The sequence below is a fragment of the Manihot esculenta genome, chromosome 6 (genome assembly GCF_001659605.2).
Source record: "Manihot esculenta cultivar AM560-2 chromosome 6, M.esculenta_v8, whole genome shotgun sequence".
In the NCBI taxonomy this organism is placed as follows: Eukaryota; Viridiplantae; Streptophyta; class Magnoliopsida; order Malpighiales; family Euphorbiaceae; genus Manihot; species Manihot esculenta.
In genome coordinates this window covers 18,784,272-18,800,509 of record NC_035166.2, presented here as the reverse complement: position 1 = coordinate 18,800,509, position 16,238 = coordinate 18,784,272, and positions in this window count along the sequence as shown.

Below are 16,238 nucleotides of genomic sequence, written 5' to 3'. Positions count from 1 at the left end.
AAAGTTCCAATAATTTAAACATGAAACAAGTTTTTGAAATGAAAAAAATATTTCAATACTAATTATAAGAATATTATTAATTAATTTTAAAATAATTTATTAAATCAATAAATTAAATTTTAAAACAGTTCAATCTTGTAATTTTATTGAATTAAAAAGTATTATAATTTAACACAGTTAATTAGAAAAGGTTTACATAAGAATCAATTTAATAATATTACTAATTATTATTATTATTTAAAAAGCCAAAATAAATTTCAGAATATATCCAAATGAAAATATTATTAGTATCATGCCTAGCAATGAGTATTTCATTTTAAATATTCATATCAAAATTTTTATGTTCATGATAAATCATATTTAATCTAAAAAAATCTATTTTCATGATATTGAATCATATTTTATGTTCATATTTAATCTAAAAATTTTTTATATTAAATATTTATATCAAAATTTTTATGTTCATGATAAATCATATTTAATCTAAAAAATATTAGACATGTGGACAGAATAATTAACCATTAATATATTATTATCATATAAGTAAATAAAATATTAATAAAATTTTAAATAATAATTATATTAATAAAAGAATTTAATATTATTTAAAAAGCAAATAAAATTAAAACATTAAAAATAATTATAATTGAAATATTAAATTAAAAAATCTATATCATAAATTTGTGCATTGAAGGGTATTGGGTATTTATTATATAACTAACTTTGCATTGCATATTTTTATACTTATTTTAATACCGGTCAACAATATAATTTTAATTTTTATATAACTTATTTTTTATATGATTTTATATAAAAATATAGTAAAATTAGAATTTAAATATATAAATAATAGTTTTAAATTTTTTCAATTCTAAATAGTATAATTATATTAATTTTTAATTGAAATTAATTTTATTATAATAATTTTAAATTATTATGAGTAATTTTAATAATTTAATCATTTCATTTTCTTTAACTTGTATATATATATATATATATATAAAATAAAATTTTATTAATTTTATTCAAATATATAAAATAATTTAAATTAATTAGTATTGCTTATTAAATTTAGATGATAAGATGATTTAAATTTTAAATTATAAATTATAATATAGTTTTTGGTGTGATTAGAATTATTATTAAAATAATTTAACTTTTATTTAATATTAATTAGAATAATATTAAGAATTGAATTTATAAAAATATAAATTTTTGTATAAATTTTAAGTATTTAACATTATTATTAACAGAATAATTAACAATTGAATTTATAAAAATATAAATTTTTTATAAAATTTCAATATTTAACATTATTATTAACAGAATGATTATTATTAATTTTATTAATAGTAAATTAATATAAATTAATAATAAAATTTATTCTTATTAAACTATATATTTCTTAAAAAAAGAGAAATTAAGATTCTATTTAATAAATAAAAGCAAAGAAATTTAGATAATAAAAATATATTATATTATTTTTTACCTAATTAAAATAAAAAATAATTTTATAATTATCAAATGAATCTATGACTAATTTAAATATTTTTATTATTTCATGATATTTATAGAGTATAAAGATTATGATTAATAAACTTATCGTATTTTATAAATATATTCAAATAAAAATTAATTAAAATGAAATATAAAATAATAATAAATTTATTTTTAATTTTTTCATAATATTTTTAATTTTCACTAATTAAATTTAACTTGTTACTTTAAATTTTACTTAAAAATATAAATTTATTATTTTAATAATTTTCTAATATTTTGACGTAGTATTTTAATAATCTTAATTTTAAAATTAATCTAATTATATTTCATTAATTTAAGTATTTCTATTAAATTTTTTAGCAAATTTCAAAATTAATTTATAAAAATTACAATTGAAAATTTTTCTCATAATTTATAATTATATTTAAATAAAAAGTTAATTATATTAAAATATTAAATAATAATAAAATTATTTTTTATTTTTTAATTAATCATAATAAAAATAATTATGAAATTTATCGTAAAAATAACTTTTATTATTAAAATTTAATTTTAATTTATATATTATTAATTTTTTTATAAAATTAATATATTTAATTTAAAATTTTTAAATATTAATAAATTTATATATCTTATTATTTTCTAAACTAATTTCTAAAACTAATTGAACAAATAAAAAAAATCTCCTTTCAATATATAGTGATGATTTGAGATCCAGAAAATAGAGTCTTACAAGGGTTTTTGTGAACTTAGAAAAAACTTTTTCTAAAAGGGGAGTGACCCCTCCTTTTATTCTTTTCCTTCCTCTGTCAGTGACGTGTGACGGCCCTGTTTCCATTGGGCCACCTGTTTCTGCCATACTGATACGGTCGTATGAGAATATCAAAAATCTGCTGCATGCGTAACGGCCATTTAATTCTCTTTGGCATGCATGCGGGCGGACCCACCCGGCGGATGCGGGCTGGATGGGCTGGTCACCTCCCTTCCTCCGGGCTGGGCAGGAAGAGGAGAGCGAGACTGAGCCCAAAGGAGATCCGGTCGTTGGGTTGACAAGGCTGGGCCGGTTCACGCGGGAGGTTTAAAGGCCTTCAGGTAATGGGCTGTCGCCATGGGTCCGGCCCGGCCCTAAACTGGGATGGAGGAATCCAGCGGTCATCAATTGCCCCTTTACCTTCTCATCAGTTATTGCCCGACTGATGAGGGGGTAAATACCAAGAGTCATTATAACCGCGCCGCCTAAGCACAGTCTGCCTCAAAACATCTTTTCATCTCTCAACTGTTTTAAATTTCGAATTCCCTCTGTCTTCTCAAAACTCTTGCTCTCTTTAGCCCTCTGTGCGTTCTTGTTAGCTTCGCTTTCCTCTGCTCTTTGTGCGCATTGCTATCTTCGTCTCCCTGTCTCTATTTTCAAGGTACGCTTCTCTTTTCACCATGGACGGCCGAAAGCTTCCCGAAGTCTTTAATCTAGAGTCTAGTATCACCCCTTCCAATCTGATAAACTTCTTCTCTCGAAAATATTTGGACACCCCTCTTTACCGTATCCGCGCTCCTTACCGGAATGAGAGGATCGTTCTTCCCGATCCTTCCCCTCCTGGTTTGATAGACCCACAGAAAGACCTTAGCCTAGTCTTTTTTATTAAACAACGAGATTATGGCTTAACTTTTCCTTCCACTCCCTTCTTCATTGAGGTCTTCCAATACTTCAGGATAACCCCCCGAATGTTATCTCCCAACTCCATTTTGTTTATGTGCTCTTTCGAGTCCATTTGTTTGAGCTGGGGGTTTGCGCCCATGACGTGTCTGCTCGTGACCTTTTTCCGTCTCGTCCGGGCAAGTCAGTGCTTCTACTACTTTGCCCCCCGTGGTGGCTTATCCGTTTTCACGGGCTATAAGGACTCAATAAAGGGCTGGGTAGAGGGCTTTTGTGGTGGTGGAGTTGAAGAAAGACCTCAGTTTGTCCTGGGGGATAGAACTCGACTGGGAAGACGTCTCGTTGGGTTGCAACGACTTGCCCCAGTTGAGCCTTACCGAGCAGGTAGGGTTTATTCGACTGACTTCTGTCGAAAAGAAGTATGATGTCGAGAAGTGTATGTTTGTGTTCAGTCTCCGGGATATCCAGGATATGGGTACTTTATTTCATTTACCGTTTTGCTTTATTTTTGTGATTTTGTTAAGGATTGCTCTAACTTGCCATGATTTTGGATCTTTGCAGTTTCTGAGGTGAAAATGGACCAAATCAAGCCTCCCAAGAATCTTATATTGTCTCGGGAGAGCATGGACGCTGCTCTGGATGCCTTCCTGGCTGGGCAATCCGTGGGGGAGGCTACTCAGAGGGTGGCCGAAGTCATTTCCTCTAGGTCGGCTAGCCGACCTCCTCCTCCTCCGGTCTCCTCTCGGGCGCCCAGACCAAGCTCCCGACGCAGCAACTCGTCCCAGCCGTCCAGCCACAGCCGATCGAGCTCGGCCCCTCAGTCCTCCCAAGCCCCCTAGTCCCGATGGACGGAAGAGGCTCCAGGGGTCATTTCTAGGCCGGTTGAAAGCACCGAGCCGGCGAGGACGGATCTTGTCCTTCCTTCCATGGAGGTTCCTGAGGTGAGGCTTGAGACCTCCGCTGCTGAAGAGAGGGTTCCGGAGAAAAGAATGGAGGTTATTCCAGCGAGCGAAGATGCCCAGGAGGCCTCTCTCGGGGTTGCCCCTGCTCCTGAGGGAATGGGGCCCAGTCCTATCGATGGTGGGAGTGTCGTGGAGAAGGTCGGGGCCAAGCGTCCTGCCCCCACCAAAGTGCCTGCCCCAGTTCCTGTCCTGAAGAAGTCCCGGGCTTCTAGGAGACCGGCTCCAGCTCTCCCTCCTCTTGAGAAGAAGAAAGAGGCTCCCGTGGTTCCTCTGTTGTCCGCTCCTGACAACGACATCTTGAACGCAGAGGACATCACCCACCAGTCTCCCACGAGCATAGTCGCCGAAATCGTCAAGGAGCGGATGTTTGGGGGCGTCACAGAGGCTTCGGACCCACGTTTGCTTGCCTGTATTGGTCTTCTAGCCAGTTCCACTAGGGAGCAGGCAGCGTTCCAGTCTCGACCTCGAGGAGAGCTCGGAGACACGACAGGGAGATGCTCCTGATGGTAAGTTGTCTCTTTTTTTTTTCTTTTTGATTTTCTTTGTTTCTTTATTCTAACAATTTTTCCTTTGTACTAGGTGATGGGTCTCTTTATGGAGGTGGATGCTCGCGACCACTCTCTCCGGGAATCTGTAGATCGACGGATTGAGGAGGCACGTCTGGAGGAGAACCTATCTGCAACCAGCAACGCCAGGGGCAATCTTGCGGCTACCCGAGAGCAGTCCAGGTCCCTCCAGATAGAGCTACACACTGCATTGGAGGCCCTCAAGAGGGCTGATTAGAGGATAGCTGAGGCGGAGGATCAACGTGACAAAGGTTTACAGCAGCTGTCCTCCTTGGAGGAGATTCAGCGAGGGAGGGATGAGGGCCTGAGTTAGAGGGATGAGGCCCGTCACCAGCACGAGCTACTGAAGGCAGATTTTGATGCCGTGCTGGCACAGAGAGAAGAAGCCCTGACCCGGATGGTGGTCCTTGAGCAAGAGCTAGCCAAGTGGGCTGATAATGAGAGAGACCTAGCCCTGGCAGTGGAGACGTCTAAACTTCAGAACCAACATCTCTACCAGGAGGTTGAGGTTCTTAAGAAAAGGTGTGCGGCCTTGCTCGAGGACGCCAAGCATGCTGAGGACAGAGTCCAGCTGGAGTGCGAGGAGCGCTTAAGGGAGTACAAGGGTGTAACGACCCGAAAATCGGACCGCTACCGGCTCTAGGATCCAGATCGGCTTAAGGCCGCCGGGACCCGTAGCAAGCCTGACATGTAACCTGTAAACCTGTTCAATCCCATACATGATCAACCATCATACACAAAAATTAAAACTTTTCTTTTCCTCATACACCAAACTCAATCTGTGCATGCACTATACATAGCATAAACATAAACTTGACCCCTCTGTGGGATCTCATCAATGCCCCAATGGGCGATACATCATAAGTTGAGTTGGTTAAACATAAACATCAATAGACATCAAGATCATGTATATAACAAAAAGGGATTACAACAGACTATGGTCAAGCACACTTCTAAACCTTAATATCATCATTACATAACATGGCTGAACATAACATTAAATCATTACATAATTTGTCATGTCCACTTTCTATCTATCACAAAACAAGGACTTCTTTACTCTTGCTGACCTCCTGGTCTACCCTGTACCTGCAAACCTGGGGGTTAAGGGAGAGGGGTGAGCTACAAGAGCCTAGTGAGCAGAATAGTAAAACATTTAAAACATATGATAACATGAAATGCATCACATCACAGCTAATCACATCAAGGATGAATTTGTCACCAATAGTCCCCTACATGGACCAACTGTGCCAGGGGCGTAGAATGGGCCTCACTGGTCTTTCTCTTACATAACATAACATAACATGGTCCAACTGTGCCAGGGGCGTAGAATGGGCCTCACTGATCTTTCCCTTACATAGTGCCAGGGGCGTAGAATGGGCCTCACTGGTCTTCCGTACCGTATCCTCATCATCATAGCATAGGGGGACTAATGGATCATTCAACATCCATCCACATCATCAAACATAATATGCAATGCAACATATTCGTGAGTCTAATGCAACACCCTATTATCTCATGGCATTCATGATGCGTGAATCATGCTAAAACTGATTTATTTATTTAAAAGCATAAGAGTTATTCCACTCACCTCTGGCTGAAACTCTACTGACTCTGAAGTGACTGACTCACTGCTGGGGTCCTCGGTTCCTCGGGTCCGAACCTACACAGGTGGACTCAAATGAGGGACCAAACATACATGAACATAACTCTAAACTACTCCCCAAAAACCCCCTAAAACATCATAAAACAATTACATAAAAACATGCAAGAAGTGGCTGGACAGGGCACTTTCGGCGGCACATTCGGCGGCCGAAAGTCCCTCCAGAGTCGAAAGTCAGGCACTTTCGGCGGCACCTTCGGCGGCCGAAAGTCCCAGACAGAGACGAAAGTCTCTTTTCGGGGGCAAGCTTCGGCAGCCGAATGCTGCCTCCACAAGGGGGTTCGGCGGCCGAAAGTGCCTTCGGCTGCCGAACCTGGTTTCTCCCAAATGGGCAGAAACTTGGTTCAAATGAACCTCTTGCCTCCCATAGCCTCAAATCATGCATAAGCCTGTTCTAAAACATGCATACATATCATACATCACACCTAGGGGTCTCAAACTATCAAATACCCCAACTACAACACTCCAAACATGGCACATTGTTCAAAAACATAACATTTGCTCAAAAACTCATACAACCCTATACATGCCATTCTACCCCATAAAACAACTTAAAACTTACTTAAAACATACAATGAGCTTAAGATCGGCTCTTACCTCTTTGATGATCGAGAGAGAGACGACCTAAACTCGGAGATCCAAGCAAATGAGCTCCTGAGTTCCCAAAGCTCCAAAACTTGTCTTAAATGCTCAAAACTTGCAATGTGAGGTGAAAACTCAAGAAAAATGGAGGAGATTTGGAGAAAGAACACAAGATTTGGGGAGAGGGAGGTCGGAAGCTAGCTGTGGCCGAAAATGGGAGAAAGCTCGCCCATTTCGGCTAAGTGACCCTTTTATAGGTGGCTGGCCAGGCCACGTTCGGGAGCCGAAAGTGCCTCCGCATGCATGCCATGTTCGGCGGCCGAACTTGGGTTTCGGCGGCCGAACCTGGACTTCCCTCACTCATGCTTTCGGGGGCCTAACGTGCCTCCAAAACGCATGCATGTTCGGCGGCCGAACTTGCCTTTCGGCGGCCGAACCTGGGTTTTCCTCCAAAGACTTTTCATGCAAAAACTCATTTAATTTTCATACTTAAAACATTAAAATACATGAAAACATTTTATAAAAACATGTTTTCACCCTTCTAGAGGTCTCCGACAACCGAGATTCCACCGGACGGTAGGAATTCCGGTACCGGAGTCTAGCCGGGTATCACATTCTCCCCCCCTTAAGAACATTTGTCCCCGAATGTTCCTCAACTAGCACAAAGCATGGCATACACATAACATACACACAAAATACATAAAACTCACAAGGAGCAAACCTCAGAAAAGATAAGGATATTGCTGGAGCATGGACTCCTGTGTCTCCTAAGTGCATTCTTCCAAATTGTGGTGGTTCCAAAGGACTTTCACCATCGGGATTTCCTTGTTTCTCAGCTTCCTGATCTGGGTGTCTATGATCCGCACTGGCTGCTCAACATAGGTGAGATCCTCTTGGATCTCCACATCTGGCTCACTAAGAACCTTGCCCGGATCTGACACAAACTTCCTCAACATAGAAACATGGAAAACCGGATGGATTCTCGCCATTGAAGCAGGCAATTCTAGCTTGTACGACACATTCCTAATCTTCTGCAAGATTTCAAAGGGTCCGATGTATTGTGGGGCTAGTTTACCCTTCTTCCCAAAGCGAACCACTCCCTTCATTGGAGACACCCTGAGCAATACCAAATCCCCCTCCTGAAACTCTACTTGCCGTCTGCGGACGTCTGCATAACTCTTCTGTCTGCTTGCAGCAGTCTTGATTCTCTCTCTGATTATGGGTACCACCCTGCTGGTGATCTCCACTAGCTCAGGCCCTGCCAAGGCCTTCTCTCCAACTTCCTCCCAGCAAACAGGTGACCTGCACTTCCTCCCATATAAAGCTTCATATGGAGCCATCCCGATGCTAGCATGATGGCTGTTATTGTAGGTAAACTCCACCAAAGGTAGATGCTGCCTCCAAGAACCGCCAAAGTCCAGCACACACATTCTAAGCATATCCTCGATGGTCTGGATGGTCCTCTCTGACTGTCCGTCAGTCTGGGGGTGGAAGGCAGTACTGAAATCCAACCTAGTACCCATGGCATTCTGCAGACTCTGCCAAAACCTGGAGGTGAACTGGGGCCCTCTATCAGACACTATTGAAACAGGAACCCCATGCAGCCTGACGATCTCATCCATATATACCTGCGCCAACTTGTCCACAGAGTAGCCACTCCTGACAGGAATGAAGTGAGCAGATTTGGTGAGTCTGTCCACAATCACCCATATGGAGTCCACTCTGTTGGACGCCGCCGGTAATCCCACTACGAAGTCCATAGCTATATTCTCCCATTTCCACTCTGGAATAGGTAGCGGGTTAAGCATTCCAACCGGCTTCTGATGTTCCAGCTTCACCCTCTGACACACTTCGCAGGCTGACACCAACTGTGCCACTTCTTTCTTCATCGCTGGCCACCAATACACTTTCTTCAGATCTTGATACATCTTGGTGGCTCCGGGGTGAACGCTGTATCTCGCATTATGAGCCTCCCTCATAATGTCTCCTTTTAGCCCTATGTCATCTGGTACACACAGTCGACTCCCATAGCGGAGGATCCCCTTACTGTCAAATCTGAACTCACTGTCTTTGCCTGACTGAACAGTCCTGGCAATCTTCACTAACTCTGGATCCTCATGCTGTTTCTGAGCCACTTGCTCCAGAAACACAGGTGTCACTCTCATCTGAGCCACTAAAGCACCTGTACCAGACAACTCCAACTGTAGACCTTCATCAATGAGCTTGTAAAACTCCTTCACCACTGGTCTCCTCTCTGCCATGATGTGGGATAGACTGCCTAGTGACTTTCGGCTTAGGGCGTCTGCCACGACATTCGCCTTACCCGGATGATACTGAATCTTGCAATCATAGTCACTCAGCAGCTCTACCCATCTCCTCTGTCTCAAGTTCAAATCTCTTTGACTCAAGATGTACTGCAGGCTCTTATGATCTGTAAAGATCTCACATTTTACCCCATAGAGGTAGTGCCTCCACATCTTGAGTGCAAAGATTACTGCTGCCATCTCAAGGTCATGTGTGGGGTAATTCAACTCATGCTTCTTCAGCTGCCTAGAAGCATAAGCAATCACCCTCTCATTCTGCATCAGTACACAACCCAGTCCCACACGGGACGCATCACAAAAGACTGTAAAGTCCTCATCACTAGACGGCAGAGCTAAAACTGGTGCTGAAGTCAACCTCTTCTTAAGCTCTTCGAAACTCTCTTCGCACTGGTCGGTCCACAGAAACTTCTGGTTCTTCCTGGTTAGTCTGGTCAGAGGAGCTGCTATTTTCGAGAAGTCCTGAATGAACCTCCTGTAGTAACCTGCCAAACCTAAGAAACTCCTGATCTCCGTCACTGAAGTGGGTCTAGGCCAGTTAGCCACAGTTTCTGTCTTCTTGGGGTTCACCTCAATCCCATTCTCTGACACTACATGCCCCAAGAACGAAATGCTCCTCAGCCAGAACTCACACTTAGAGAACTTGGCATACAAGCCATGTTCCCTCAAGGTCTGCAAGACCAACCGCAGATGATGGGCATGCTCCTCTGCATTCCTGGAATACACTAAGATATCATCAATGAAGACAATAACGAAGTGATCCAGGTACTGGCTAAACACTCTGTTCATGAGATCCATGAATGCTGCAGGGGCGTTGGTTAACCCGAACGGCATTACAAGGAACTCAAAATGCCCATATCTGGTCCTGAAGGCTGTCTTCGGCACATCCTCCTCCCTTATCCTTAACTGATGGTACCCCGATCTCAGATCTATTTTGGAGAAACAACCTGCTCCTGCTAGCTGGTCGAATAGATCGTCGATCCTTGGCAAAGGGTACTTGTTCTTGGTAGTGACTTTGTTCAACTGCCTGTAGTCGATACAAAGTCTAAGGGATCCATCCTTCTTTCTCACGAACAAAACTGGTGCACCCCAAGGTGAGGTGCTCGGTCGGATGAAGCCCTTTTCTACCAACTCTTGTAACTGTTCTTTCAATTCCTTCAACTTGGTTGGAGCCATCCTGTAGGGAGGGATAGAGATCGGTCGGGTTCCAGGCATCAATTCTATCTCGAACTCTATCTCCCTAGCAGGTGGTAAACCTGGTAGCTCAGCCATCCTGTAGGGAGGGATAGAGATCGGTCGGGTTCCAGGCATCAATTCTATCTCGAACTCTATCTCCCTAGCAGGTGGTAAACCTGGTAGCTCGTCTGGGAAAATGTCTAGAAACTCTCTAACCACTGGCACCGAGGCGGGCTCTCTAACCTGACCGTTAAGCTCTCTCACATGAGCTAAATACCCCTGACATCCCTTCCTAAGCAACCTACGAGCCTGAAGAGCTGATATCAGACCTCTAGGTGTACCCCTCCTGTCTCCCCTGAAGACAACCTCTGATCCATCCTGACCTCTGAACCTGACTACCTTGTCCCTACAGTCCAAGGTAGCACCATGGGTAGATAACCAATCCATCCCTAGAATGACGTCAAAATCTGTCAAGTCTAGAACCACAAGGTCGGCGGAAAGGCATCTTCCCTCAACAAAGACTGGACTGCACTGGCAGACTGACTCTGCCACTGATGGGTCACACTTGGGTCCACTGACCCAGAGAGGACACTTTAACTCAGAGATCATCAACCCCAACCTCTGGACGGCTCTCGGAGCAATAAAAGAATGAGATGCACCAGGGTCCATTAAGGCATAGACATCTGAACAACCAATGACTAAATTACCTGCCACCACGGTGTTAGATGCATCTGCCTCCTGCTGAGTCATCGTGAAGATCCGTGCTGGAGCTGATGGACCTTCACCTCTGAAACCCGCTGAAGAAGAGGCTGCCCCTCTCCCTCTGCCTCTGCCACTGGCCTGAGTCATGGCTGGAGCTGCTGGCTGAGCTACACTACCTGAAGCTGTCTGCTGAGACTGTACTCCAAAAGCTGCCCTAGGACACTCCCGAGCCATGTGTCCCTCTTGCCCGCATCTGAAGCAGGCTGCTGTCCCAGCCCGACAAACTCCCCTGTGTAGCCTACCACACTTTGCACAAACTGCATTATCCGCGCCAGAGCTTGAGCCACTCCCTAGTCCCAGACTGGACTTAACCTTATTCCAAAACTTGTTCTTCTTGGGCTTCCTAGTGGTGTTACTCCACTTTTTACTACCTGAAGCTGCTGCACTAAAAGAAGAAGAGCCTGGGGTCTTAGAACCAGAAGGCTGTGCCACAGACTGCTTAACTGTTCCCTGAACGATGGCACTTGCCTCCATTTTTCGGGCCATATCCACTATGGCATGGAAGCTCTCCCTGTCTGCTGACTGGATCAAGGAGGAATATCTAGAGTGGAGTTTCATGATATACCTCCTTGACCTTTTCTGATCCGTGTCAAGGTTTTGCCCTGCAAAAGGCAACAGCTCCAAAAATCTATCTGTGAACTCCTCTACACCCATCTCATCGGTCTGCCTCAACTGCTCAAACTCTATCATCTTCATCTCCCTTGAACTATCTGGGAAAGCCCATCCTGCAAACTCGTTTGCAAACTCCTCCCAAGACATGCTGTCTACTCTGGGGTTCACATAATTCTTGAACCACTCTCGTGCCTTCTTACACTTAAGCGTGAACCCAGCCATCTGAATGGCTCTACTATCATCAGCCCCAATCTCATCTGTGATCACCTTAACCCTTTCAAGATACATAAATGGGTCATCCCCTTTTTCATACTGGGGAGCCCCAACTTCATGTAGTCGGTCATCTTGACCTTGCTCCCACTGGCTGAGCTAGGTCTAGGAGGTTGAGCAACTGGGGCTGCTGGTTCTGTAGGTGGTGGAGGTGGTGCAACATTTTCTGAGGTAGGATTTGGATAGTAAGGTGGGGGTGGATACATTGGGTATTGTGAATATGGTGGGTAGTAGGGTGGGTATGGCATCTGTGTGGGATAAGGGGTGAAGCTAGGGTAATCCGATGTACCTCCCATCGAATACCCGGGATTTTGTGAGAAGTGTGGGTAGTGGGGTGGCTGAACAAATCCCGAGGCCTGTGTGCCTCCTTGGGACTCTCCCATTCCCTTTTCTGACATACTAACTCCCAAACTGCCATCCCTTCTCTGCTCTACATCCATATCATCCCCCATGTCTTCTGACAATCCTCCCTGAACTGTTCCTCTGACTGATCTGCTCCTACCCAGATCCAGAGACCTTATAGGGTCTCTTACTGCTCTTTCTCTGTTGGACCTGCTTGACATTGCCCTAGGCAATGTAGGAGGACAGGCACTCATGCCCTCATCCTCAGGTGGCACTCCAGTCAATCTTGCAAATCGACGAGTTCCTCTCATCCTGTTTCTGAAAAACAGCACACATCAAGCAAGCATTAGCATCATATGGTTCATGTGGCACACATGAACCCTCATCACATACATCACATAGCATAGCATATCATTAATGCACATGCATATTATCATGGCATTTCACATCATAAAACAAGACAGGACTCCACATCCTATCCTAGTGGACATGATCTTCCTATTGTGCTTGACCTTCTATAACATCTATGAGCCCGACACTCTAGGTCCGACCATATGAACCTAGGGCTCTGATACCATTCTGTAACGACCCGAAAATCGGACCGCTACCGGCGCTAGGATCCAGATCAGCTTAAGGCCGCCGGGACCCGTAGCAAGCCTGACATGTAACCTGTAAACCTGTTCAATCCCATACATGATCAACCATCATACACAAAAATTAAAACTTTTCTTTTCCTCATACACCAAACTCAACCTGTGCATGCACTATACATAGCATAAACATAAACTTGACCCCTCTGTGGGATCTCATCAATGCCCCAATGGGCGATACATCATAAGTTGAGTTGGTTAAACATAAACATCAATAGACATCAAGATCATGTATATAACAAAAAGGGATTACAACAGACTATGGTCAAGCACACTTCTAAACCTTAATATCATCATTACATAACATGGCTAAACATAACATTAAATCATTACATAATTTGTCATGTCCACTTTCTATCTATCACAAAACAAGGACTTCTTTACTCTTGCTGACCTCCTGGTCTACCCTGTACCTGCAAACCTGGGGGTTAAGGGAGAGGGGTGAGCTACAAGAGCCCAGTGAGCAGAATAGTAAAACATTTAAAACATATGATAACATGAAATGCATCACATCACAGCTAATCACATCAAGGATGAATTTGTCACCAATAGTCCCCTACATGGACCAACTGTACCAGGGGCGTAGAATGGGCCTCACTGGTCTTTCTCTTACATAACATAACATAACATGGTCCAACTGTGCCAGGGGCGTAGAATGGGCCTCACTGGTCTTTCCCTTACATAGTGCCAGGGGCGTAGAATGGGCCTCACTAGTCTTCCGTACCGTATCCTCATCATCATAGCATAGGGGGACTAATGGATCATTCAACATCCATCCACATCATCAAACATAATATGCAATGCAACATATTTGTGAGTCTAATGCAACACCCTATTATCTCATGGCATTCATGATGCGTGAATCATGCTAAAACTGATTTATTTATTTAAAAGCATAAGAGTTATTCCACTCACCTCTGGCTGAAGCTCTACTGACTCTGAAGTGACTGACTCACTGCTGGGGTCCTCGGTTCCTCGGGTCCGAACCTACACAGGTGGACTCAAATGAGGGACCAAACATACATGAACATAACTCTAAACTACTCCCCAAAAACCCCCTAAAACATCATAAAACAATCACATAAAAACATGCAAGAAGTGGTTGGACAGGGCACTTTCGGCGGCACGTTCGGCGGCCGAAAGTCCCTCCAGAGCCGAAAGTCAGGCACTTTCGGCGGCACCTTCGGCGGCCGAAAGTCCCAGACAGAGACGAAAGTCTCTTTTCTGGGGCAAGCTTCGGCAGCCGAATGCTGCCTCCACAAGGGGGTTCGGCGACCGAAAGTGCCTTCGGCTGCCGAACCTGGTTTCTCCCAAATGGGCAGAAACTTGGTTCAAATGAACCTCTTGCCTCCCATAGCCTCAAATCATGCATAAGCCTGTTCTAAAACATGCATACATATCATACATCACACCTAGGGGTCTCAAACTATCAAATACCCCAACTACAACACTCCAAACATGGCACATTGTTCAAAAACATAACATTTGCTCAAAAACTCATACAATCCTATACATGCCATTCTACCCCATAAAACAACTTAAAACTTACTTAAAACATACAATGAGCTTAAGATCGGCTCTTACCTCTTTGATGATCGAGAGAGAGACGACCTAAACTCGGAGATCCAAGCAAATGAGCTCCTGAGTTCCCAAAGCTCCAAAACTTGTCTTAAATGCTCAAAACTTGCAATGTGAGGTGAAAACTCAAGAAAAATGGAGGAGATTTGGAGAAAGAACACAAGATTTGGGGAGAGGGAGGTCGGAAGCTAGCTGTGGCCGAAAATGGGAGAAAGCTCGCCCATTTCGGCTAAGTGACCCTTTTATAGGTGGCTGGCCAGGCCACGTTCGGGGGCCGAAAGTGCCTCCGTATGCATGCCATGTTCGGCGGCCGAACTTGGGTTTCGGCGGCCGAACCTGGACTTCTCTCACTCATGCTTTCGGGGGCCTAACGTGCCTCCAAAACGCATGCATGTTCGGCGGCCGAACTTGCCTTTCGGCGGCCGAACCTGGGTTTTCCTCCAAAGACTTTTCATGCAAAAACTCATTTAATTTTCATACTTAAAACATTAAAATACATGAAAACATTTTATAAAAACATGTTTTCACCCTTCTAGAGGTCTTCGACAACCGAGATTCCACCGGACGGTAGGAATTCCGGTACCGGAGTCTAGCCGGGTATCACAAAGGGGTCGGCAGAGCTTAAAGGGGAGATCCAGCAGGCCTGTGAAGCTCATCTTCAGAGCTATAAGGACTCTTCGGAGCTGAAGACTAAGATAGTTGAGGCCTGCGAAGAGCGACTTGCAGAGTTTAAAGCTTCTGACGAAATGAAGACAGCCATATGGAATAAAAGCTTCCACATGTTCATTTCTGGATATAATCGAGGCCTGAGGACTGCCAGATATGCCCCCTCCACCCCGTTGGCTGAACTCCGAGCCGCTGAGGAAGACACTGATGGCGAGGAGTTGCTCTACGGGGAGGACGATAGACCCATACCCAAAGGAGCTTCTCGTACTGCAGCTGGGTGTTCTGAGGCAACTGCCAAGCCTAGGCAGGAGGACGAAGGTGCCGGGCCTCCGGGGCAGGAGCTTGTGCCCTTTGTAGATAATAGTGTAGGTGATAGTGGTACAAATAATGCCAATGTAGATGACAATGTACCTAGGCATATAAGTCCCTTGAGGACAGCTTTTCCTTCGGTAGAGTTGGTGATTAAGTTGTAATTTTTCTCTCTATTTAATGAAATCTAGTTTTATTTGTGTTTATATTCGAGCCATTTCTGCTTTTACTTTTCTGTTCTCATCACATTATTCAATCTGCTAAAAGTCTAATTGACTTAATCCATTAAAGGCTTACTCGGCTTAACTTGTCAGTATACTAAAGATGGGATTCTTAAACCATGTACTTAATAATTTTTTCAGGAATCAGCCCTTGTTAGTCAGGATCGAAATTTAAGCAATTGACTGAACTCTTAACTTGTGAACTTTTGTAATCCTGGGACTACGAATTGACTTAATCCTTCTGGCTTGTCAATAATTCCAGCTTGGACACCTAACTCTCGTATAACCAAAGTGAAATGGATCATGTACCTTTTAAGTAATGAGCCTGGCTGGCCTTTTGCTTTTAGTTCTGTTCAGATAGGGATTAGAGCTAGGGCCTTGTCTGTTCGCGTTTTAGATTTCTTCTT